The 25,992-nt window shown below is 48.4% G+C and overlaps 1 pseudogene; it reads left to right on the forward strand.

Moving 5' to 3' along the window:
* The first annotated feature begins 473 nt into the window (after positions 1 to 473).
* Positions 474 to 25,706, forward strand: LOC142016859 (cystine/glutamate transporter-like; annotated as a pseudogene).
* Positions 25,707 to 25,992: the final 286 nt, after the last annotated feature.

The following is a 25,992-nucleotide window of genomic DNA, read 5'->3' on the forward strand; positions in this document are numbered from 1 at the left end:
GTCCCTGGAAGACCACCCAACTTGGACACTGAACTACGAAAGCACCCTACATCACTAATGACCTTTGAAAATCTTGGCCTAAAGGATTGTTTATTTACAGCCTCCATTATGTTCAGTTAATCAACCGACCTTGCTCCTAGAGGTGATCTAACATAGGAAATCACATCTGTATAGCATGTTTTATAGATTGGAGTTTTTTTGTTTTTGTTTTTGTTTTTGTTTTTGTTTTTGGTTCTTTTTGCCCAGCATTATCCAGTAGCGAGGAGAATAAAATCCAGCAGGTTTGAATGGGCTATTTGTAAGGTGACTTTAAGAGTGACTCCCACAAGAAGCTCCACAAATCCCTAAGTTTCTCTTCTTCTACCACAAGTGAGCTGTTTCTTGTGGGACTGGAAAGGACCCAGATGATGGCTCCTCATCACAAGGAATCCTTGACTTCTGAACACCCACCCAGCCCTGAAACTGTAGAGGCCATGGAAAAAGCCAAGAGAGAAGAGGAGGATGTTTTTCCGAGGAAAAAGATCACTTTGCTGAGGGCTTTTTCACTCATTGTTGGCACCATAGTGGGCAGCGGCATTTTCATCTCTTCAAAAAGAGTGTTGAAAAACTCCGGCAATGTGGGTGTCTCCTTAACTGTCTGGTTTGCCTGTGGGATTCTCTCTCTGTTCGGCAGGTGCTGAGTTTCTTTACAATTCTTCTTAAACTCTTTATAGCTGAGGAAACTTGCAGATAATATGTAGCTCTAACAAAAGCCTAACTTTGCTTCTCCAGGAAAAAAATAAGTTGGGAACACAATGTCTCTTAATGTCATAGAACTGAAGCTATAAAGTCCTGTGTCAACACGGTTCCAAGGATCTGTTGTTAACCTGGTTTGTCTGAGGGACTTGGTGCAAATCCAAGAGTTAGGATCTGTGAATGAGGTGCCACACCTGGGGAAAGGCCTTGAAAGAGTTCTCTCCTCCCCTGGAATATGTAGACACAGGGAGGGTGAGGCCTCTAGTTAGGGGTACTAGATGGAAAAGCACAGAGTGCTTGGGACCTGGGAGAGATGCTGGGTGTTTGTTTCAGTTTGTGACCTGGAGTTTTACCTCCTTCACAGTTGAAAATGAAACCAAGCGGGAAAATTAAGATGCCTAGATCATGCAGGCAGACTTTCAGCGTCAGTCAGGTGAAGTCAGTCTCATCTGCATTCTGGTTGTTGCACACTGTGTCGGTGTAGAGGATTCTTTGTTTTTCTAATCATCAATTGTGTCTTAAATGTGAGTTCTTCATCTGTCCTCCCTCACCCCACTGACAGAGTGAAACTGGAATCCAATTTAGCTATTCCTTAACCAATCATTTTACTAAAATATTACAAAATAATTCTTTAACCAATCATACAGCACCACTGTAGGCATCAAATTCTGCTCTAGCTGGGAGGTGCTCATCTCTGTCCCAGTGCCAACTAGTTAAGACAGTTCCAGGGGGACACCAGCCACCTGTTCCAGCCCCACCTCCTCCTGGCCCCTGTTCCACTCCCTCCCCCTACTCTGCCCTGCCCACCTCTTCCTCCAGAAGTGCTGGTCTGCTTCTGGGGTGTGTGTGTGTGGAGGGCCAGATGCTAGGTGAAGGTGCATGTGCCTTCTTGCGAACCCCCCAGCATCACTGCGGCTCACCTCCACTCCACTCCACTCCATCCCCCAAATCTTTCCACCCCACCCCCACTCCACCTTTCTCCAAGCTTTTGCCACCACCCTGTCTTTTCTGTCCCCTCCCTCCATTACCCCATGTCCTCACCCGTCCTCTTTCTTCTGAAAAACTTGTGGCTGAAGGAGGCACGGGGAGGGAGGGGTTAGAGGTGAGAGCTCGGCTGATGGTGGGTGTTGATCACCTGCTAATTTTTTCTTTGTGGGTGCTCCACCCTCGGAGCATCCATGGAGTTGGTACCTATGTGCACCACCTTAGTTGTTTGAAGTCATGCAGAATTAGTTGTGCAACAGACAAACACACTCAAAACTCCAGTCAGAGAAGTGGGGACCATAAAGATAAAAAAGGAGAGAGACAATGATTTCCGAATCCCTACTTGGGATAGTGATTTCTTGCTAGATAAAATGTTATCAAACCATGTTTTCTTCAACCATCTTAAGATCTGTTTATTCCACGGGTGAGGGTGGGTAGATTAAGACAGGATTGCCTTCTTTACAGCCCCCTATTATAGTGTTTTAATGTATTTCAGATGCTTCTTTCTGTTTCCTGGTTCATGGCTACTGCTCACCTAATATGGCTGCAGAAAAAGGCTTTATGGCAACAGGAAGTAGCCGCAGACCTTACAAACTGGTGTGTCGTACGTGTGACATGTATAGGTGAAATCTACTCCTGTGCAAACAGCCAGTATTAGGTCACATGCTCTTCCTAAGGCACAAGAGCAGGCCCTCACAGTGGGTGAAATTCACCTTGCAGGGCATTGTTAATAACTGACTGAAGAATTACAAGTGCATAACTTGTGAGCTAAGTTCATGTCAAATGCAACTATTTAAAAGAGGGTGGTTTTGATTCATCTAAACATCCAAATGCCTGAATAAGCTAACTGGGTAAAAGATCTCCGTTTCCATGTATGGAAAACCAAACATTGCCCACTAGGTTCTTACAGAACTTTCCACTCAGTCATCTTTGAGAGGAAAAGGAGCATGACAAATATTTTGTTAGTTTTTAAAGTGCTACTGGACTGCTTTTTTGTTTTGATAGTACATAGACTAGCACAGCTCTTTCTCTGTTATTAGCCCAAAGGGCATTCCTACTCCCACCACCTCTGGAAAGATGATGACTGAAAGCAAGAAGTGTCTTGTAATGAATCCATGTCTCCCCTTGCCTGCCACCCTCCCCCCCCCCCCCCCCCCCCCCCCCACACACACACACACACACAAAAAACTTGGAGGCTAAAACCCTGGACTTTTGGCTCCAACCCTTTAGCCCCCTAAGACTTAAGTTAAAAAATAGGGGAGTTCATGGCCATGTATCTGTCATGATGCACTGATGCAGTTATCCCCATTCACTGCAGCCTCTAAGCTCAACTGTAATGTTGATTACAGGAAACCCTTGAAATTTCGTGGTTCACTCAACTTGTGTTAACATGAGTTAAGTGCAACTCAAAATCCTGCTCCCCTTGGCCCTGGCTCAACCCTCACAGCCCTGCTCACCACCTGCACATGTTTCCGGCTCACCACCCACATGCCCAGATCTGGTTCAACCCCGCTTCCCTCAGCTCCAGTTCAAACCCCCTGCACGCAGCTCGCCACCCCCGCGCATGGCTCTAGCTCAACCTCATATGTGCCAGTTCAACAGCCCCCTGTCCGGCTTCAGCTCAACTCCACCCTCTGCAGCCCTAACCCACCCCAGGCGTAACCCCCCTGCCCCCCTCCTATGGCCACAATCCACCACCAGGCTTAACCTTCCCCAACTGCCCCCCAACCCCAGGACATACCTTTCAAAAGGAGCTCCGGGTTCTCCTGCTGCTTTCCTGGCTGTTGAACGTGCATTCTGCCAGGGAAAAAGCCCCCCAACCCCGACTTACATGAAATTTGAGTTATACGAGGGTGTGTGGGAATGCAACCCTCACATAACTCAAGGGACTATAATATGACATCACTGTAGGTCATACTAATTCAACTATTTTATTAGAAAGACAATTGTATGGCAGGGTGACAGGGTCAAACAGACAAGATTGGTCTGATAGTCACATGACTCAGCAGGGCATTGAAGGAAGTGCATCAGGTTTATTCTTTTTCCAGGGCTGAGCCAGACAAGGGAAAAACATCTGAGGCCTGCAGCCTGTGTTAGTCAGGGGGTTCACTTTGGTGTTTGCTACTACTTGAGTTTTTGTGTTCGTGAGAAAAGAACCTGAAACAGAATCTGGCTACAGCTGCACTTAAACCATTAAAGTGCTGCTGCTGCAACAGTTCTTAAAGTGAAGTGTGGCCACAGCAGGCTTGCTGGACAAGAGCTCTTTCCGTACTCTGCGTAAAACATCTAAATGAAGTGCTGGGCCTTCTAAACCTGGGTCGTGATTAGATTTGTTAAGGGTCTCCAGCAGCTCGAAGCTGCATGTGGCTCTTAAAGAAGCCATTTGCAGTTCCTTAATGCTGCCGCATCCGCAGCTATCTCTATCAATAGAAAAGCAATTGTGCATTACAGAGACAGACAGCTTCTCCACCTTTGATGTTCGTAGACATCCCAGGCAAGCCCCTTAATAGACTCTTGCAGTAAGTAATTTTCTCCTCCTTCCTCCCTTCCCCTCTTTGTGACTCACCCAGCCCCTCCAGCCTCTGAGTGTGACCCTCCCAACCCATGTGACTCACCCAGCCCCTTCGCTTCTGAGTGTGACACCCCAGCCCAAATGTGACTCTCCCTTGCCCCTGAGTATGACCCCCAGCCCCTGAGTATGAGTCCCTTAAGCCTCTGAGTGGGGTTTAAGCTTGGGGAGGGGAGCGGTTGGGCAGATGAGGGTCTTTCCCCCACCAAAACTTAAATCAACTATAATAATAAAATGATTACCTATAATAAACATATTGTTATTATTTTATTACTACTATTAATGTATTTCCCCTTTTTCTATGAAATAACTACTATGACTATATAAACATGAGGAGGCACAATTTTATATTTTTGCCTCAGATGCAAAATTAGCCAGTTATAGCACTGCCCCTCTTCCCACCCCCATGCCCCCCATTTTTTACTTGCCTTGGGTCACCAAGTCTTCCTGAATTGTCAAAATGGGTCCCCCAAAAGTTTGGGAACCACTGCTCTAGTGACAGGTAACTTAGAATCATAGAATTCTAGGGCTGAAAGGAGACCATTGAGTCAACCTTCCTGCCCAAAGCAGGATCAACCCTAACTAAACCATCCCAGCCAGGACTTTGTCAAACCACAACTTAAAAACCTACTGATATGCAGAGTCCACCACCTCTCTAGGTAACACATTCCAGTGCTTCACCACCCTCTTGGTGAGATAGTTTTTACTAATATCCAACCTAGACTTCCTCCACTGTTACCTGATGCACAAATAGGAGGTAGAATTTTGTTTTACTGTGTATCTGTGGTAGGATCGCTTAAGGAAATATTTTACTGTAAGTCTGCATTCATGCATGAGCAGAGTTAAGGTTACTCTCAGAATCATAGGACTGGATGGGATATCAAGCAGTTACCTGGTTTAGCCCCCTACACTCATGGCTGTTTTTAGGATTTTCTTGACTGTCCTTGACATGTTTATCTAACCTGCCCTTCAATCTCGCTAGTGATGGAAATTCCATAACAACCCTAGGTAATTTATTTCAGTGGTTAACAATCCTGACAGGAATTTTTTCCTAAAGTTCAAACTAAACTATCTTTGATGAAAGTTAAACTTATTGTGTCTTGTGCTCAAGGAGAAAATGTTTGCCGCTCCTTGTAACAACTTTTTGTGTACTTAGAAGCAATTGTCCTGTCCCCTCTCACTCTTCTGTTCGGCAGATTAAACAAACGCAATTCTTTCAATCTTTTATCATTGACTTAGACTCATAGATCCTTTTTGGCCTTAATAATTTTTTTGCTCTTCTCTGGATTTTCTCTCATTTGTCCATGACTTTCCTGAAGCCTGGCACCCAAAATTGGACACAATACTTCATATGAGGCCTAATCTGCATGGAGTGGAGCAGAAAATCACTTCTCACATCTTGCTTTACAACTCTCCAGCTAACATATCCCAGAACGATGTTTGGTTGTGGGTTTTCTCTTTGCTTTTTGTTTATTTTTTTCAACTGCATTGCAATGTTGACTCATGTTTAGCTTGTGAGCCACTATGCCTTCCAGATCCCTTTCTGAAGTACTCCTTCCTACATAATTATTTCCTAGTTTGTATGCGTGCAACTGATTGTTCCTTCACAAGGGAACTCCTTTGCATTTGTCTACATTTGAATTTCATCCTATTGACTTTATTTCTCCACTTTATCCAGATCATTTTGAATTTTAATCTTATCTCCGTAAATATGTGCAACACCTCCTAGTTTGGCATCACCTGGAGCCATCATAAGTGTACTTCCTTTGTCATAGTTTAATAAATTGAAAGAGAGATCATACAGAGCCAGACCCTGAATTGATCCCTGTGGAAACCCACTGGATATGGTCTTTCATCTTGACTTAACTCTAAATTTCCTAATTTTTGGTCCAATTTAAGTGTTCAGATGCTAACATTTTTAATGTGGTCTCTTGTTTATAAAATAGCTTAACACCAAGAAGTCATTTTCTAAATCCGGGAATCTGTCTCTCCTGCTAGGCCAGCCAACATTATGATGATTGCGTTGGCATTTGGAAGCTATGTTTTGGAACCACTTTTTGCCGCCTGTGCTGCCCCACCTTCTGCCAAGAAGTTCATAGCTCTCTTGGGGTACAACAAGTATAAAGCGGAAAAAGGCCTAAGTCCTGAAATTCTAATTCTGTTTTGGATCCCTTTTCCCCAAACATTCAGAGGTGTTTACACCTAGGGTTTGGGCTCAGATAATACTGTGGAACTTGGATTCCATATTTAATTCCAAGACACACAAAGTTCAGGATCTGATGTTCCGGTTTGGGCCTGTCTTTTGAATAAAGCCAAAAAAAAGAAAGTTGAAGTATCAAAGCTGATGTGAATGGGTCTGTGGATTGCAAAGCTGGATGGGTTGTAGAAGTCATCAGTGACCATGTATTGCTGTCAACTGACTGGGACATGAAACCAGAGCCATAGGCATCAGGTGTTAAGTTCTGTTTGTATTTATGGTCTAGTTTTGGTTACATGCTGCATCTGGGTGGTGACATTTTGGAAGAAAGGAACTGGAATTGTTCTGCCTATGTGCACATGCTGGGAGTAGAGATTCTGCCTATGGTGCAAGCTCCATCAAAACATATACACACGGTATAGACCTGGTGATGCCAACTAGTGCAGCTGACAGGAAGAAAGTTCCATGCCTTCCCAGTCCTGGCCAATTGAAATGGAAGGGCTGCTGAGAAGCTGAGATGACATTGCCCATGGATTATTTCATCAGACAGGCATAGATTGCACAAGAAGAAATGTGAGAGGAGTGAGGCAGACAGGGCTCTGCTCTCAAGGTTGTAACCTCATTTTCCCCTTGAAATGCCAAACACCGGGTCACACTTTTGTGGCCTTGAAACATCTGTTGCTCTGAATGTTCTGGTCACTAAGAATTCTTCCCAGCACAAAGGACAGGGGTATTGCTGTGTCTGGCAATAGCCTGAGACAATGAATGAGAGTAAAATTGTTCGGCTTTATTTTGAGCTCCAGCCACTTTTGATTTTCTTTTCCTTCTCCTGCAGACAGAGTCCTCATCCTGAACTCTTGGAGTGCCAGCTGGTGTGCCGAGCTTCAGAAAGTTCGCTGGCCCATGCTCTCATCATTGTGTCAGGGATGATGCTTCTGGGCCACGGCAGGTCTCCAAGAGGGCATTCATTTAAGGTGCTTGTCTACATTGGAAGGTGTTACTATCATACTGATATAGTTCTATTGATGTAGTTTAATAGATACAGTTGAGCTCTGGTATAGCTCATGATCTGAAATATGAGGGTTTTATTTTCCTTTTTTGTTCAACTTGTAGCCCTTCCAAAGCACATCTGACACTGTGACAGGGTCTTTAACAGGGTGGTGCTCACCTCTCAAGAGTGGCTCTTCTGGTCAAATGTGCATGTCTGCTCTGCTTCAATTCAAAGTCTCTGACAACTCAGCCCTCTGGCTGAGTCTTGCCTGTATGCAACCGTCTGACTCCTTCCAGGCTATCCATGTAACAGGGCCCCATCTCAGTGCCCTCAACAGTGTCTCTCCACAATCCATTCCCCAGTTGGGCAGGGAGTGCTGCCTCCTGGGCTTCCGATCCTCTGCATGGAGTCCTTCCGCTTAGATTAGGGTTCTGCTGGCAGTCCCTCAACACTAACCTACACTCTGCAGTCTCTCACTTACTCTGCACTTGGAGCTGTCCGTGGTGCTGCTGCTTGCTCTGGCACTCCTCTCTTTATGAGCTCTTTTGTGGCACTGAACTGACTCTGGTCCTGCAGCTCTTCTTATAATCTTCCTGGCCTCTCATTGGCCACTTCCTTCAGCTGACACTTTAGGCTCCCTTGGAGGACTTCTCTATGGTTTACTGGGACAGGGTGCAGCAGGGCCTCAAGCCTCCAGCATGGGGCATCAGGGCCCAATATGCCTCATCACAGGGACATATACTTGAAGAAAATTGTGCTGACTGGGAGAGGTTATATATATATATAGAACTACATTGGTTTAAAGTCGCCTTAGTTTACATAACTTTCCTATGTACACTAGTAGTTTACAGTGTTCACAGCTGGGATAATCAAGCTTGTGTCCTCATTTTGTATCTTTCACTGAAAAAAAAGAGAGATCAACATGACACACTAGAGACCTGATATTGTGTGTTAACAAGTCAAAGGAGCCCTATGTACTGAAGTAACAAACCAAATCTGAAATTTGTGTGTGTGTGTGTGTGTGTGTGTGTGTGTGTGTGTGTGTGTGTGTGTGTGTGTGTACACACACACACACACACACACACATTTGGAGAGAGAGAGAGAGAGCACCCTGTACCAACAAACTCTTGGGGTCATGTAGGAGACAGAAATTGAACCTATTCTGCATATTTATTCTAACACTAGAGGAGAAGTCCAGGTCCCCAGTGCTTTCCTGCTCTGTAACCCTGTGTTTCTCTCCTATTTTTAGGCCACACTGTCACTGGCTTTGGACAAGCTGCCCTTGGCTTTTTATGCTGGGATGTTTGCATATTCAGGCTGGTATGTGCAGTCAGTATCCTTTAAGAAATGGTAGAATCTACTCCTAAGTCTATGGGACTTTTCCTGAGCCATTATTTAGACTCCCCCAAAACCACTCTTATTTCACTCTGCAGGTTTCAGACTAGCTTCATGCGAGAAGAACTCATCCGACCTGAACAGTACGGAGAGGGGCCATTAATACCATCCATTGGAGACAGAATTATTTCAAAATAAACTGCTTTTCAGGTGGAAATTAAATGAGTGTTTAGTATTTCTAATTGCCTTGAGTGCTAGTACTGATATGTGAGATTTAAAAAAAGCTCTATTCATTAGTGTTCTTTCTTTCTCACTGTTGTAGAAATATCCCACTGGCTGTGATAATGTCTGTGGTCACAGTAATGGTGAGGTACATGCTCATCAATGTGTCCTATTATACAGTCCTGACAGCAAAGGATGTGCTGGCTTCTGAGGCTGTGGCTGTGGTGAGTTGTAACCCATTATTGGCTTTCCTCTGAAGGATCATTTTGCACTAATTGGGTGTGGGAGGGAAGGCTTCTAGGAAAATGACTGTGATAATGGATTTAATAGTAGAAAAGCCTTCAGCTTTGTCATATCTCAGTATCAGCAAGTAGTAACATCTCTTAGCCTTGCCCAAAGAGATGGAAAAATAAATCGAGATGGCAATGGGGAAGAGGAACAGGTAGTACTGACTTGCAGGCCTGCTGATGGGGGAAGGAGCAGTCAAAGTAGGGCAGTTGCCCTGGGGCCCAGAATTTCAGAGGATCTTGGAGCCCCAGCTGCTGCTGCTACTTTGGCAGTGGTGGCAGCTGGACCTTCAGGCCCCTTTTAAAATTCTAAGGCAGCACAGTTCTGCTGATGCACATGGCTGTGAAGAAGTTGAAAGGGCAGCTCTGTAGTCTGGGCAGCACTGAAGTCTGACTCCCCTAAATCCTGTCCCTTCTACTCTTAGCCCTGTTCTTTCTGGGGTCTGGATTTTTCACTGCACCTAGCCCCAGGGCCCTCAGCAGCATTTGGCCCCACCACCATCTTTGGAGCAAGTTCTATTGTAAGCCTTTCAGGGGAAGAGCCTCTAGCTATTTCCACTAAGACTGATGTAATTCAGGGATTACCAGGATGTTTCTGAACTGAAACGTGTGTTTTTCTTCAGAGTTTTGCCCTAAAAGCTTTCCAAAGCCTTGTCCCTGTGGTTCCCATCCTGGTTGCCCCGTCTTTGTTTGGAACCATGAACATGGCAGTCCTGTCATTTTCAAGGTCAGATTCTTTTAAATCTTGCTAACCAATTCACAGAATAAACAGGAGAGCACTGGGGACAAATCTGTTGACATGTAGCTTTACTGTTCAGCCAGCCAGCTGCCACACAAGCAATCCTGGGATGCAGTTCAAGCCTTTAGCTCCAAAAATGCAGATCTCTACCACTTCCACTGGAAAAGAATCTCCCCTAGTTGGCAATGAGTTTGACTCTGTCAGCCAGCTCGTATGGCAGAGTGATACACTCTGCCCAGTACATTTCCCACCCTGTGGGGGCCCCTGAAGAAATACTGATTGGAGAGCAGGAAGCAATATTTCCTACTTTGCTCCATGTGTCCATCTAGATTACCTAACATGGGGCAAGAGACTTGGGAATCCTCCAGCACATTATTCCAGTGAGCTCTACTTTTTCCCCTTGTAGAAAGTTCTGCATCCTGTTACCCTTTAGAATATATGAGCTAAAAATGACTGGGATGATACCGGGAGCTGTGGGTTGCTCTGTGCAGTGAACATCATGCTGAAGTGCTGCACAGATGTGTGGTTTGTGACTGTTCCCCTAAAGCCTCTCAATTGGCTGTTCCTTCTTGCTGCTTTTCTAGGGCAGGACCAGAACATCCAGGCCTCCAGCATGAGAAACAGACTTGAAAATAGACCAGTTCTTGAGAACTTGTTGGAATTTCCCAGAGAATTAAGGGTGTTTAACTTTGCTTGTGAAAATCACCCATGAGTTATTGCCTCAGGAAGCTGTGCCAGGAATTGTGGCAAGGTAGCAGAGCATGTCACAGCTACAAGGATGTAGTCAAGTACAAGTGTGGATTTGGGGCAAAACTCTACCCTAATTAGTATAGTTAGTAAGTACAGCCTGCGTTATGGGTATTTACACTGTCTTTACATCACCGGTAAAGCTACCAGTGGCTGAGTTCTCTCGTGAAGGTACAGAAAAGTGGAGCTCAGCTTTGTGTACTTCTTCTTCAAGTGTCCCCATTGGTGCTCCACCTTAGGTGTCAGGCTTGCCCTGGCACCGCAGACCAGAGATCTTCATCGCCATTTTCAGCTGGACTGCACATGCGCAGGCTCTGACTCACCATTTCATCATCTTTTAGTCACATACGCAGTCCAGTCTGAGCCAGTTCCTCTGAACCGCCAGTGGCTACAGACAGAGCCTCTACTTTCTCCTCAGCTTTGAGCAACTGCTTTCCTTTCTTTAACTTCCCTGGTTGGACTTGTTCCTAGGTTTCTTTTTTTTTTTTTACAGAAAAAAGAGAGAGTTAAAGTTTTAGTTAAAGTCTTAATTAGTTATGGTTTGTCATTCTTATTGCCTTTATCGGAGCTAATGGACACCTTGTTGTTATAGTTGCTGTTATACTATTAAAAAATACAACAAAGTTAGTTTGTTTGAACATTATGTAATCATGCCAGGCACTGCCACTTTTAAGAATTGTGAGGTATGCCGCAAGGCAATGTCGGCCTCTGATGGCCATTCCAAGTGTATTTGTTGCCTCGGTGAGGGACACGTTCCCCAGCAGTGTCTGCACTCTTCTAAACTGACTGCCCAGGCTCATGGGGACAGGGAAATGTCTTTATGCATGATCCTGTTCAACAAGGCCATCCAGCCAGCTTCCTTAGAGAGTGCTGAGCCTGCCAAAGATAGCCAGCACAAGTGCAGGGCATTCTCCTCAGAGGCTGCCGTGCACAAAAGACCCAGGGCATCTCCTACCCGATCGCTACCCAGTTTCCCTAGGGGGATGATGGCAAGGCTCAGGGTGGTACCAAAATCATGTCTGGCTCTATTCAAAAGGCAAGACTAAGAACGTGTCTCTGTTATCTGCAGCGAGGTATGGAGCGGAACCGGAGCTCGGAATGGCAACAGACTGCTTTAAATCAACACCGGGGTGGTATCTGCACTGCAGCTTCAACTTGTGCCAATGGACCTGAGTACTATGGCATTGCCCACCCCAGCACTGACAATGATGGCACTGGTTCATGCAGCATTAACAGCAGAACTGGTCCATGTGGCACCAATGGTGGCACCAGCCTGTGCACGCTTGGCACAGGTGCTAATGGCACTGACTCCAATGTCACCAGCTGTGCCAGAACGACAATCAATGGCGATGGAACTGACCCATGCACCGGCTTTGGCACCAAGTAAAGATCACAAGCCCTCAAAGGCTACATCAAAATCTAAACACTGCAGGCGTACTCCCGAGCCTTCACCACAGTGCTCGCCTTCACCTACCACTTCATTTGCCTCGATTCCCAGAGTGCTAGAGAAGGTCAACAGGGATGGAGCCACACTCATACTGATAACCCTGGCTTGGGCACACCAGCATTGGTTGCCAATCTTACGCAGGGTGTCGTTGCACACATCACAGCTCCTACCCTGTCCCCCAGATCTGTTGACTCAGGATCAGGGGATGATCATGCACCCACAACCTCACACTCTTCACCTCATGGCCTGGCTCGTTGCTGGTTCGACTGTGCCGAGGAGCTCTGCTTGGACCAGGTGAAAGAGGTCCTGATGCAGAGCAGGCAACAGAATACATGCAAGACTTACCTTTCTAAATTTAAATGGTTCACAATCTAGTGCTCCTCCAGACAATTGAAGTGCCAATCCACACTATCCTGGACTATCTATTGGACTTGAAACGACAAGATCTAGCATTGGCATCACTGAAAGTGCACTTGGCTGCAATATTGGTCTTTATTCACACAATCAATGGTATACTGGTCTTTGCTCACCCCATTACATCACGTTTCCTTAGTGGGCTGACCAACCTGTACCCCTCAGGGTGGCGCATTTCACCCCCATGGAGTTTGGACTTGGTTCTAGAGACATTGTCGAGGGGCCCATTGGAACCTATGGCTGTGACCTTGCTCCAGTTGCTTACATTGAAGACTGTGTTTTTCTTCTGGTGATCGCATCTGCTTGGAGGGTCAGTGAGCTGTCCGCCCTAATGGCAATCCCTCCATACATCATCTTTAAAAAGAATGGAGTGATTCTCAGATTACACCCATGATTCATCCCAAAGGTTACCTCAGAATTCCACATTAACAACCCTATAATACTGCCAGCATGTTATCCCAAACCACACTCATCAGCATGTGGGGTGCAGCGACATTCGTTGGATGTCAGGAGGGCATTAGCTTTCTTCATTGGCAGAACCAAGCCCTTTCAGAAGATGGGCACATTGGTGGTATCTGTAGGTTGCTGCTCTAAGGGCAAAGCGATATCATCACAAAGACTCTCTAACCTTATTATGTCCTGCATCACAACTTGCTGCTCATTGCAGGCCATGTCTTTACTGTGTCAACCAATGGCATACTCAACCAGAGTGATGACAGCATTCTTCAGAGGAGTCTACCTCCGTGACATCTGCGGGGCAGCAACCTGGGCTTCCCATGACATGTTCATCAAGCACTACACCAGCCACCATCAGATAACTGAAGATACCTCTCTGTCTACAGTGGTGTTATCTGTCCTGGACAAGACCTAAATCCTGTACCCACCTCCTTGTTTATTCTGGGGTACTGCTACTCAGTCACCTAAGGTAGAGCATCCCTGAGGACACTCAAAGAAGAAAAAGACATTACTCACCTTCGTGCAGTAATAATGGTTCTTTGAGATGTATCCCTATGGGTGCTCCATCACCCACCCTTCCTCCCCACTTTGGATTCTTCTTCTGTTCTAGATTTGAAGCAGTTTTGAGGAAGTGGCTCAGACCGGATCATGCACATGACTAAAAGAGAGCGAAGCAGTATGGTTGGAACCCGTTCATGTGCAGTCCATCTGAAAACAGCTATGAAGATCTCTGGTCCACGGTGCCAGGGCAAGCCTGACACCTAAGGGCTGCGTCTACACGTGCACGCTACTTCGAAGTAGCGGCACCAACTTCGAAATAGCACCCGTCACGTCTACATGCGTCGGGCGCTATTTCGAAGTTAACTTCGACGTTAGGCGGCGAGACGTCAAAGTCGCTAACCTCATGAGGAGATAGGAATAGCGCCCTACTTCAACGTTCAACGTCGAGGTAGGAACAGTGTAGACGATCCGCGTCCCGCAACGTCGAAATTGCCTGGTCCTCCATGGCGGCCATCAGCTGGGGGGTTGAGAGACGCTTTCTCCAGCCCCTCAGCTCACTGGTGGCCGCGTGGAGCGGCCCCTTAAAGGTCCCCTCCCCCGCCCTGACTGCAGGAGGCTGAGGCAACGTGCAGGCTCCTGCCTGCACCCGCGGCGAGCCTGCACAGCCCTCAGCCCCTGACACCAGCCATGGCTGCCCAGCAGCCCCCCCAGCGCCCCCAGGTGACCCCCCCCAAGGGCAGCCAGAGCAGCCAGAGGACCAGCCAGTCTGGGAAGCGGCAGCGGGGCCCCTCTTGGACGGAGGCCGAGCTGCGGGACCTGCTGGGGCTCTGGAGCGAGGAGGAGGTGCTCCAGGTAATGGGGAGCAAGAGGCGGAACGCGGATGCGTTCGCTCGGCTGGCCGACGGCCTGGCTGCCCGGGGTCACCCTGCCCGCACTCCTGACCATGTGCGCAGTAAGGTCAAGGAGCTGTGGCAGGGTTATGCCCGGGCCTGGGATGTGGCCAGCCGATCTGGGGCTGCCCCCGTCACTTGCCCCTTTTACAGGGAGCTCAGGGACATCCTGGGCTCCCGGCACACCTCCTCCCCTCCGGCCACCCTTGACACCACGGCTGACGAGCCCCAGCAGGCCCTGCAGCCGGAGTCCAACCTGGAGGCAAGCCCCGCACCCCGGGGCCCCCCCCCCGGAGGCCATCCCCGGGACATCGCGGCAGGAGGAGGAGGAGGAGGAGGAGGGGGGCTCCTCCTCCACAGAATCCAGGCTGCAGATCCTCCTCCTGCCATCCCGGAGCAGCAGCAGGGCCTCCGACCCCCGGGGATCTCCGGACCGTGGGAGCGGACCCACAGGTAGGTACCCCTCTCTGGTGGACACCCCGGGGCTTGAGGGGCGGGGGTAAGAGATATGTGTCCAGGGCCCCCCACACGCTCACATGGCCATGGCCCCAAGGACACCAGGGCCATGGCCCTCACAGCACTGCAGCCATCAGCCCCTGCCCACCCCCACCCTGCATGACAGTGCCATGCCCCATCCCCGGGCCAGGGGGGAGCAGAACCTCAAGGGGCCCCCAGGCGGAGGGGGTGGGACACCCCGCAGCAGCAGCAGCATGTGATGGAGTGGGGGGAGTGCCAAAGGGAGACTCAGCCTACATGTGAGCCACCGGAGCTGAGGAGCTCCCAGCGCCAAAGGAGGATCCTGGCGCTACAGCTGGCAGGTGACACCTCTGCCCTGAGCAAACAGGAGGGAGGAGCCGAGCTGGCTTGGAATTGGGGGACGAGGGCGGGGGCCACAGGTAGAGGCTAGGGGAAGGGAGAGCTGGTAGGCAGCCAGCCAGAGGAGGGGGAAAGCTGCATCCCAGAGGGGCCCCCCTTGGGGTCTTCTCCCCACGACGGGTTGGAAGGACTGTCTCTTCCGAAAGCTGGTGCTGTCACTCCTGCCAGAAACTGGCCATCTGTGTGGCCTAAGAAAGCTCTCCTGCCCTCAGACCCTGCGGGGTGAAGTGAGAGTCGCTCCCACCAGGGGACGGGGTGCAGGGCAGGGGGACCCTTGAACCCCATCCATCACAGCAGCATCTCCCGGGGACGGGGATGGGGAACCTGCAGCCCAGGGCGGGGGGGACAAAGGCCATGGCTCGGGGCCCACACTAACACCTGTCTCCATTCTCCTTTCCCCCCTCCTCTCCTGTGTCCTGCACCTGCACCATCCGAAGGACTGGAAGAGAGCGCCGGCGAGGCCTCGGTTGTCCCGGAGAGCCCTCCGGGACCCTCGCTCCAGGGCAGCCCCTCGGCGGAGGAACGACCGGCCCTGCGGAGGGCAAGACGGCGGACCCCGCGCCTGCTACCGGCGGCGGCAACGGACCCCCAGCTGCTGGCCATCCTCCGCCGGCAGCTGGAGGTGTCGGAGCAGCACCTCCGGCTGTAGGAGCAGGCGCTGGCCTGGCGCAAGGAGGCATGGGGGGCCTATATGCAGACCTTCAACCGGCTGGTTGACTACCTGGCCCCCCATGCCGCGCCGGCCGAGCCACCGCCCGCCATGCCCGCTCCTGCAGCCCCACCACCAGCTGCTCCAGCCGTCGCCGGGCCGTCCGCCGTCGCCCCACCATCTCCCCGCGAGGGCCACCGCGCCGAGGGACCCCTGGAGCCACCCGAGACTCGCCGGCGCCGTTACCTTCCAGTCCAGCCCGCTCCCACCCAGCCGCGGACCAGACTGCAGGCCCGGCGGAGCTCCCGGCCGGGCACGCCCACTGCTGGGCTGCAGGGGCGAGGGGCCCGGGACGTGGCCCCCCCACTTGTTGGACAGACTTTTGGGGCTGCTTTATTTTGGTGCCCCTGTTTGCCCCATCCCCCCTGTGTAAATAGTTCGCCCCGTTCTCCTCCCTGCTTTTCTTTTTTGTTGATGGTGCACACTTTTATTTGCTTTGTGGTTGTATTGTTTTATTTTTGCCCATCTTGATTTGGTTGAACGTTTGTCCCTCCTTTTTGGTTTCTGTGTCAGATATTTATTTATGTACAAAAAAAAAAAATTCGTTAAGACAAACAAAACGTTTACGTTCACCCACAAGTTCGTGCTGTCATTTCTCCTGGACAAGTGGGGGGGGGGCGGAGGGGGGCTCCATGGTGTGGGCATTGGGGCAGGAGTGTTGGGGAGGAAGGGGCGGGCAGTAGGGGGCTGGGGCAGAGTTCACCCCGCGGCCTGTTGGTCGAAGTGGGCCCGCAGGGCCTCCCGGACCCGGGTCCCCTCTGGGTCCACCTGCCGACTGGGGGCAGCAGGTGGCTGCACGTGTGCCCTGCCGGCCTCCGTGGCCCAGCCCTGAAGAAAGCTCTCCCCCTTGCTCTCCACGAGGTTGTGCAGGGTGCAGCAGGCACCCACAATCTGGGGGATGTTGTTGGGGCTGGCATCCAGGCGGGTCAGGAGACATCGCCAGCGTCCCTTGAGGCGACCGAATGAGCGCTCCACCACCTGGCGCGCACGGTTCAGGCGCTCGTTGAAGCGCTCCTGGCTGGTGGAGAGGTGGCCCGTGTAGGGGCGCATGAGCCACGGCCGGAGGGGGTAGGCCGCATCTGCGATGATGCAGAAGGGCATGGTGGTGTCCCCCAGAGGGATCTCCTGCTGGGGGATGTAGGTCCCCGCCTCCAGCCGGCGGCACAGGCCCGAGTTCCGGAAAACCCAGGCGTCGTGGGTGCTGCCAGGCCAGCCCACGTAAATGTCCTGGAACCGTCCCCGGCTGTCCACCAAGGCCTGCAGGACGACTGAATGGTAGCCCTTCCGATTGAGGTATCGGCCTCCACTGTGGTCCAGGGCGCGGATGGGGATGTGAGTCCCATCCAGAGCCCCGAAGCAGTTGGGGAAGCCCAGGGTGGCAAAGGCGGCGACAGTGGCATGTGGGTCCCCCAGCCTCACGAGCCTGTGCAGGAGCATGGCGTTGATGGCACGCACGACCTGCAGAGAAAGCACATGGGACAGCCCCAATGAGGGGTGAGCAGGGTGTGCGTGGCCCTGCCCTGCCCTGGCCTGCCCTGGTCCCCCTGCTGTGCCCTGCCCTGGCCCCCCTGCTTTGCCCTGCCCCCCCTGCCCTGCCCTGGCCTCCCCCTGTGGGTTCTCTTACCTCCATGAAGACAGCCCCGACGGTGGCCTTTCCGACACCAAACTGCTGCCCCACGGATCGGTAGCTGTCCGGAGTGGCCAGCTTCCAGACAGCGATGCCGACCCATTTCTCCACAGGGAGGGCACGCCGCATGGCAGTGTCCTGGTGCCTGAGTGCGGGGGTGAGCCACTGGCACAGCTCCAGGAATGTCTGGCGGGTCATCCTGAAGTTCCGGAGCCAGTGGTCGTCGTCCCACTCCCCAAGCACCAGCCGCTCCCACCAGTCGGTGCTGGTGGGGTAGCTCCACAGCCGCCGGCGTGTGAGGCGGGGGGTGGAGCGGGGTGCTGCAGGGGTAGGGGCTGAGCCCTGCTGCCCTGGGGGCATCTCCTCCCCTGGGGCAAGAAGGTGCTCAGCTGCCTCCCACATGGCATGAGCCAGGGCAAGCCCTGCTCCTGCCGGGAGGGCTGGGTGGACCTCTAGCTGCTGCTGCTGCTGCTGGGGGTCCATGACTGCGGCGCCCGGGGTCTGTGTGCCTATATGGCTCCTCAGACCGCGTGCTGTGCAGGCTGAGTGTATGTGGGAGGGGCCCTTTAAGGGAGCGGCTAGCTGTTGCCCCGGAAGCGCTAGTCCGCCCGTTGACCCTGTCTGCAGCTGTGCCTGGCATCCCTATTTCGATGTGTGCTACTTGGGCGTGTAGACGTTCCCTCGCTGCGCCTACTTCGATGTTGGGCTGAGCAACGTCGAAGTTGAACATCGACGTTGCCGGCCCTGGAGGACGTGTAGACGTTATTCATCGAAATAGCCTATTTCGATGTCGCAACATCGAAATAAGCTATTTCGATGTTGGCTGCATGTGTAGACGTAGCCAAGGTGGGGCACCCATGGGGACACATCTTGAAGAACCAACATTATTGCATGAAGGTGAGTAACTTCTTTTTCTCCATGTCATCTTTCAGGACTCTGTTTGTGGCTCACGGGAGGGGCAGTGGCCTCCTCTGTGATCCACATCTGAAGGTACACGCCCCTTCCAGACATCATGGTGAGGGGAAATGACTTGTAATGTTGCATAAAATATTTCACCAATTTTGCTTTGGCATTGTTAGGTAGGTGCCTTCTAATACCAACAGTGTTTTCTTTGATTTGAAGCAATGAAAATTTGTTTTATTTGCAAAAGCAGCCTATTATTTACCATGCATTTCCACCCTGAAATCTCAAATACAGTAAATATATTGGTCTCAGCTCAGCATTAAAATCAGTCACCATCCCAGACTGCCAACTTTATCTTACTGCTGTTGACAGCAAATGGAAGTTTCTGGCTCACTGTGTTTTTAAATGGCTAAAGATAGGGATGAGGATTTAATGAATGCATTTTAACTTTACAACCCCCAATTCCCATTCGTTACCACCATGGTGTGCATCGGAGACATCTACTAGCTACTGACTTTCTTCAGTTTTCCCTGATGGCTGTTCATAGCACTAGCCACATCCATCGTTACCATCATCCTGAGCTGCCCAGGTCTTTCAAGGTAACGCACTGCTGATTTCAAACCCAGGAGTGCACAAGCCTATCGTTGATATAACATACTTCTGTCTCCATTGTTTGTTGAGATCTAGAACATTGAGCACGTGACCTCAGTTCAATTTAGACACAAGACTGATTTCTACTTATGGAAGGGCTATGAGGGAATTTTTTTTCAGTCACTAGACTGGTTAGCCAGACAACCAGCCATAAATAAAACAATGTTCTACCCTGGTGTGAACAAATGTTTGTTTAATGTTGATAAATGCAAAGTAATACACATCAAGAAACATAATTCCAACTGTAAGTATAAAATGATGGGGACTAAACTAGCCGATAAAACTCGAGAGAGGGATTTTGGAGTCTTTCCGGATAGTTCTGTGAAAACATCCACTCAATGTGCAGTAGTAGTCAAAAACAAAAGACAACCCCCCCCCCAATATTACAGATAATTAAAAAGAGGATTGAGAATAAGACTAAGAGTATTTTATTGACGCTATACAAATCTATGGTTCTGCCTTTGCAGATGTGGTTGTGTCATCTCCAAAAAGGGTATCTTTGTTTTGGAAAAAGTAAAGGGAAAAAAAGGATGGGAGTTCTGGAACAGCTGTCACATGAGCAGAGATAAATAAGACTGGGATTTTTCTTCTTAGAAAAGAGAAGACTGAGCAGGCTGGATGTGGTAGAGATCTGTAAAATCATGCCTGGGATTGAGACAATAAATAAGGAAAAGCTATTTACTTGGTCCCATAACACAGGAACTGCTGGTCGGTAAATGAATTTAATAGGTAGCACTTTTAAAACAACAACAAAAAATTCTTCATGAAATGCATAATCAAACTGTGGAGCTGCTTGTCAGAGGATGTTATGAGAGCGAGGACTTTAACAACCATAGAATCATAGAATCCTAGGGCTGCAAGGGACCTCAGGAGGTCATAGAGTCCAATGCCCTGCCCAAAGCAGAATCAACCCCACCTAATCATCCCAGCCATGACTATGTCAAGACAGGACTTAAAAACCTCTAGGGATGGAGATTCCACCACCTCTCTCAGTAACGCATTCCAATGCTTCACCACCCTCCTGGTGAAAAAGTTTTTCCTAATATCCAACCTACACCTCCCCCTGTGTAACTTCAGACCATTGCTCATTGTTCTGCCATCTGTCACCACTGGGAACAGCCTCCCCCATCCTTTTTAGAGACCCCCTGCAGGAAGTTGAAGGCTGCTATCAAATGACCCCTCAGTCTTCTCTTCTGCAAACTAAATAAGCCCAAATCCCTCAGCCTCTCCTCATAGGTCATGTGCGCCAGACCCTTATCATTTTCATTGCTCTCTGCTGACCCTCCTTCAATGTGTCCACATCCTTTCTGTACTGAGGGACCCAGAATTGGACACAATATTCCAGATGTGGCCTGACCAATGCTGAGTAGAGGGGAATAGTAACTTCTCTAGATATGCTGGAAATACTTCTCCTAATGCACCCCAATATGCCGTTAGCCTTCTTGGCTACAGGGGCACCCTGTTGACTCATATCCAGCCTTTCATCCACTGTAATCCCCAGGTCCTTTTTCTGCTACACTGCGACTTAGCCAGGTGGTCCCCAGCCTATAGCAGTGTTTGGGATTCTTCTGTCCCAAGTGCACTTTGCCTGGTTGAACCTTATCAAATTTATTTTGGTCCAATCCTCCAATTTGTCTGGGTCACTCGGTACCCTATCCCCACCCTCCAATATATCTAGCTGTCCCCTAGCTTTTAGTGTCACCTGCAAATTTGCTGAGGGTGAAATCCTGACCCTCATCTAGGTCATTAATAAAGATGTTGAACAGTACTGGCCCTAGAGCCGATCAGCATCACCCTTCTTCTCGTCCTCTTACCTCAGATGCTGAAAGTGTTTTGTCAGCTTCAGTTTATTCCTTGGCTCTTCAGGCATTCTACCTGGAAGTGGCCTTGCCCTTGTCTCCCCACACACATCCTCCTCGCAGGGGCTACCAAGACACTTGAAAATTCACCTTTTTGGGCTAATAATTCAGCAATAACTTATTGCCTCAGAGGGAATGAACAGAACAGGGACTCACCAAGTGATCCAGCCCCTGGTGCCCATTTCCAGATCCTGGTAAACAGAGGCTCAGGACACCATCGCCATCCATCCTGGCTATTAGCCCTGGATGGACCTGCCCTTCTGGAACTCATTTCATTCTTATTGGAACCCTGTTACAGTCTGGGCCTTTCCCCCATCCCTCAGCAAAAAGTTCCACAGGCTGATTATGAAGAAATAATTTCTTTTGTTTGTTTTAAACCTGCAGCCTATAAATGTCATTGGGTGACCTTCTCTTGCTATAGTAGTGAAGGAGCAGAGCAAATAACAATTCCTTATTCTATTTCTCACACCATTCATGATTGTATAGACCTGTAACATACTTCTAAGCTGGAAAGTCCCAGTCTTTTAGATCTCTCCTCATACAGTAGCTGTTCCTTACCCCTAATCAGGCTGCTGCTCTTCTCTGTACCTTTTCAAAGTCTAGTATCTCTCTTTTTGAGTGGGATGACCAGATCTGCTGCAGTATTCAAGATGTGGGTGTACCATGACTGTAACAATGCCCCTAAAAGACCTGGATAAATTCATGGAAGATAGGTGTACCAATGCCTGTTAGCCAGGTTGGGCAAGAGCTGTGTGGGATAAATGACTTGATTATTACTTATCTGTTCTGTTCATTCCCTCTGGGGCAGCTGGAACTGGCCAGTGTCAGATGACAGAATGCTGGGCTAGATAGGGGTATATTTAGATGCTGTTCTCTGCTTGTGCAGTACTTCTGACCAGTCAGTGGCACAAAAGTGTGGTTGTGTGTGTGTGTGTGTCTTGAAGGAGGGATTTGAGATGCAGTTTAAGAAAAATCAGGCATTAGCTTGAACCTTTGTCTGCCCCCCTTAACTGAACAGGAAGTGACTCTCTTTTTCTGTGACTTTTCTTTCTCTCCTAGCTTGCAACGCCATCCCAAGCCCATGCTAAGGAAGTGTGAAAAGACATGCTCAAGTTTCCCAGGCAGTATGCTGGCTGCATCCACAATTCACCCAGAGCCACGTTCTAAAGATGTATTTACTCGAGGTAGAATCATTGGGTAAAGCATGAGTGTTTGACAAAGAAATAAGCAATGCATTGACCCCCCCCCCGACCCCTCCAAAAAAGAAAGGTCTTTACATCATTCTCTTGGGTCTACATTGGGACTTTAACCCACTTCTTCCAGTTTGAAAACTAACAAATTGAAGGGAAGATATGATCATTCAGACAGGCTCTATTCTTATGCCTGAGGAACTGCCTTTCTGAAGGAGGAAAGAAGAGTATAAATGTAATATGTAGAGATGCTGCTCTCTGGTGGCCATAGAGAAAATCCTTACTTTTGATATTGTCTCTTATTTTTGGATAATTATTGATAATTACTATGCTCATTTTCCCTGTAAGTATTTATGCTTAAGAATAATATAAAACTAATGAAAGCAAGGGGCTTCGTCTCTTTTTAGTCTCCTGAATAAAGAAGCAGCACATCTGGAAACTGCACTAGAATGAAACTCTTGAACTACATTTTGAATCTCCAGCTGGTTAGGCTGCCATAGTCTCTGTTCCCACAAGAGGTTCAGAATATAACAGAAATTTCTTTTAACTAACTCCCAACCACTTGTTTAATTTCTTCCTAGGTGATTGCTTGCTTGGCTCTTTTCATCACTTAGTTAATTGACTGGCATGTGTACGAAAGCGTGCTGACCCTGAGGACTACTCACTAGGAAACAGAAACCAAGCTAGCCTGTGAATTGCTCATAGCAGTCATAGCTTGGACAGTAGGTCACATCTGATTACAAAGGGCTAGAGTCTAAAAGATCAAAGGGAGCAAAGCAAAGGGAGATTTTTGCTTTAGCAAAAAGGATCAGATTTTTTACAGTTGGATTGTATGGAGACTGGCAGGGTCAGATTGGCTCCGCAGCTCAAAAAACCTCTCTGCAGCTCTATTAGGGCCTGCTAACTCATCCTGAGCATTAAAAAGCCTGGTTCGTTTGGCTTCTCAGAGAGTTCTCTCAGTTACAGTGGTAGCTTCTAAATAATATACAATGAAGGATGGTGCTTCTAAGCTTGAGAGACAACTTAATCTTATTAGGCCTCTCTGTGGAAGTGGCAAACTGGAGTCAAGTCAAAATGAATCATTCTGCTACACAAGCACAAGGAAGATCATTTACATGAGAGGGCATGTGCTATTCATGGTTGTAGAGTTCCACCAACAACATCAGAAGATAAGAGCTAAGACCAGTCTGTAATGAAGTCAGAAAGTAGATGGGGCATGACAGATATCTGCCTCCTGTGTCCTGCTAAATGTCTGGCTGGAGAAGGCATTAAGTTTTGTATGTGGCCACTTCTGAGATGAGCTCATAGGAATAAGGGAATTTCGATGTTGGTGGGCTCCTTTCGAAGAGGACCCCTGTGTAAACAAGCTGAGTGGGAGCGAAATGTGGCAGTTTTGAAGTGCCGTGGCCAGCGGCATGCTAATGGGGCACTGAATATGCATTTCAGCGCCTCATTAGTATTCTGCGATCTGGCCATTAGCATGGCCATTTCGAAGCTTTTGGTAAGTGTAGACACAGCCCAAGAGAGGTGAGAGCAAAGGTGACCATATCAAAGAAATTGTGCACCCCCTTGTTGGAGACAGACTGCACAGAAAGATTGGGCTGGCGAGGATTCTTGTCATCTGGACACAGGAGTCTAGTTATTGATAACTATTTGTGTAAAAGCTCAGATATAGTGTGTGTGGACAAATTAAGACTAATTACTGTGGTTACATATGACTGCAGAGATATGTGCTTTTTTCCCCCAGGTTTCCCTCTTCATTCCTGTCTCCTTCACCGTCATCTTCCTCTTTGCAGTGGGAATGGCTTTCTACTCAGACCCAGTGTATATCAGCATTGGCTGAGCCATGGTTTTAAGTGGTTTTCAAGTGTACTTCTTGGTGGTCAGCCGACCAATACCTTACTGTTGCCGTACCACATTCTGTGAGTGGAAATTTGATAAAAGGGGTAATGTTAAACATCATGTAGCATTGCATTCTACTCAGAATCCATAAATCACCATCTATTAGAGGTGGCGTGTTCGAAGTTGAAGTTAATACCATGAACATTATACATTAAAACTAGAACGGGTCCCTTGCTGTTTTGGGTGGCTTTGATCTAAATGTCACCAAATAGAGGGGTGTGGTCCAGGGTTTTAATTTGGCCCTGTTGCTAATGAAAATGTATTGTGGTTAGGTGTTTACTTAAATTGTGGGGAAATTGCACCATTTACATGGGTTATACTATTGCTATTTATGCCATAATCAACGCATGAAAAAATTGTGATTTTTTTCTACAGGATTTCTCAGATGAGAATAAGAGACTTCTGACCCTCTTCTTCATCAAGTAAGAGGTCACAAAATTGCCACCTTCATGTCTTTTCAGTGGCTGGTGGGTGGCACTGCGTTTAGAGATGAACACCCAGACAGCAGCCGCTGCTCTCTGCTCTGCCTTCTCATCTGATGAGCTGGAGACTCTGTGTTTTAGCCTGGTATTCAGCTCTGAAGGGGGCACCACCTGCCAGCCACAGTGGAGAGTAAGGAGGGCATGGGACCCTCAGGCAGCAGGTGTCACTCTCTGCCCAGCTGTGAAGGCAGAGTAGCCCAATTTCTCAGTTTGTGATTTGACTTTTGTAGCTGCAAATTTGGTAGACCCCCAATTAAGATGCTGTACAGACCTCTTTCTGCTGAAAGGCTGGAGACAGCATTTGTGGGAAGAGAAGGGAAATATATATTTTCTCTAGGTTCAAGTACATACTTGTAAATAGACAAAAGACAGATGTTGGTCACGGAGCACCAAGATTTTTCCTGTCTTAAGATAAGTTTCAGGAGGGTTATATGGAGAAGAGATCTGGAAAGCAAGCAAGACCTATTTTCAGAGGATTTTCCCATGTGGTATCAAGCACAAAATTTCTGATGTAACTCTGCCACCTTCAATTAATGTCTGTCTCAGATAAAGCACTGACCAAATATGTATTTTACCTGGCACCCTGACTTCTTCAGACTTGGTGAATTAGTAAATTGCCCTCAAGTTCTCTTCTATCAGAAGGCACTGAAAATGTCTAAGTATACAAAGAAGAAAAGGTAGCAGAGATAGTATTTTGCTAAAAATGTGTTATATAGGACACGGTTTCAATTGTAGTGAAATAAATTTTCTCCACACAAAATACTCCATCCAACCACAGTTTTAATATCGTTCAAACACCTGCAAATTAAACATTTTTTCTCTCTCTTTTTATTCTTGTGGCAGATTATCCCACATTCAAACATCAGGTATTGTTGGAAGTAGTCAGACAGGAAATCAGGACTTACTGAGGACAGCATCTTACTGGAGAAAACACACTGTGATTTATCCAATGAAAGCCACTAGCCTCATTACTCCTAATTTAGGCCTTGCTAACAGACCAGGAGGCATTCTTAATTTTGCAGTCAGTGTGGTGCAACTAGAGATTTCCAGAACAAATAACCTGGATCCAAGCACCTCTCATCTTTCGTAATCAGGATCTAAATCGGAATTTTGCATCTGCTTCTTTCTTCCTAAACCAAAACTCCACATATGAACATCTGGTTTTGGAGATGCTCAAAAATCAGAATTCAAATTCTGTAAGTTCGACCATCTCTCAGTGAATCAAATAATTCTTTGTTTCCTAGACCTTGGATGCTAGTAAAGACAAGCTGAAGAAGAG

Source organism: Carettochelys insculpta, chromosome 1 (genome assembly GCF_033958435.1).
Source record: "Carettochelys insculpta isolate YL-2023 chromosome 1, ASM3395843v1, whole genome shotgun sequence".
Classification (NCBI taxonomy): Eukaryota; Metazoa; Chordata; order Testudines; family Carettochelyidae; genus Carettochelys; species Carettochelys insculpta.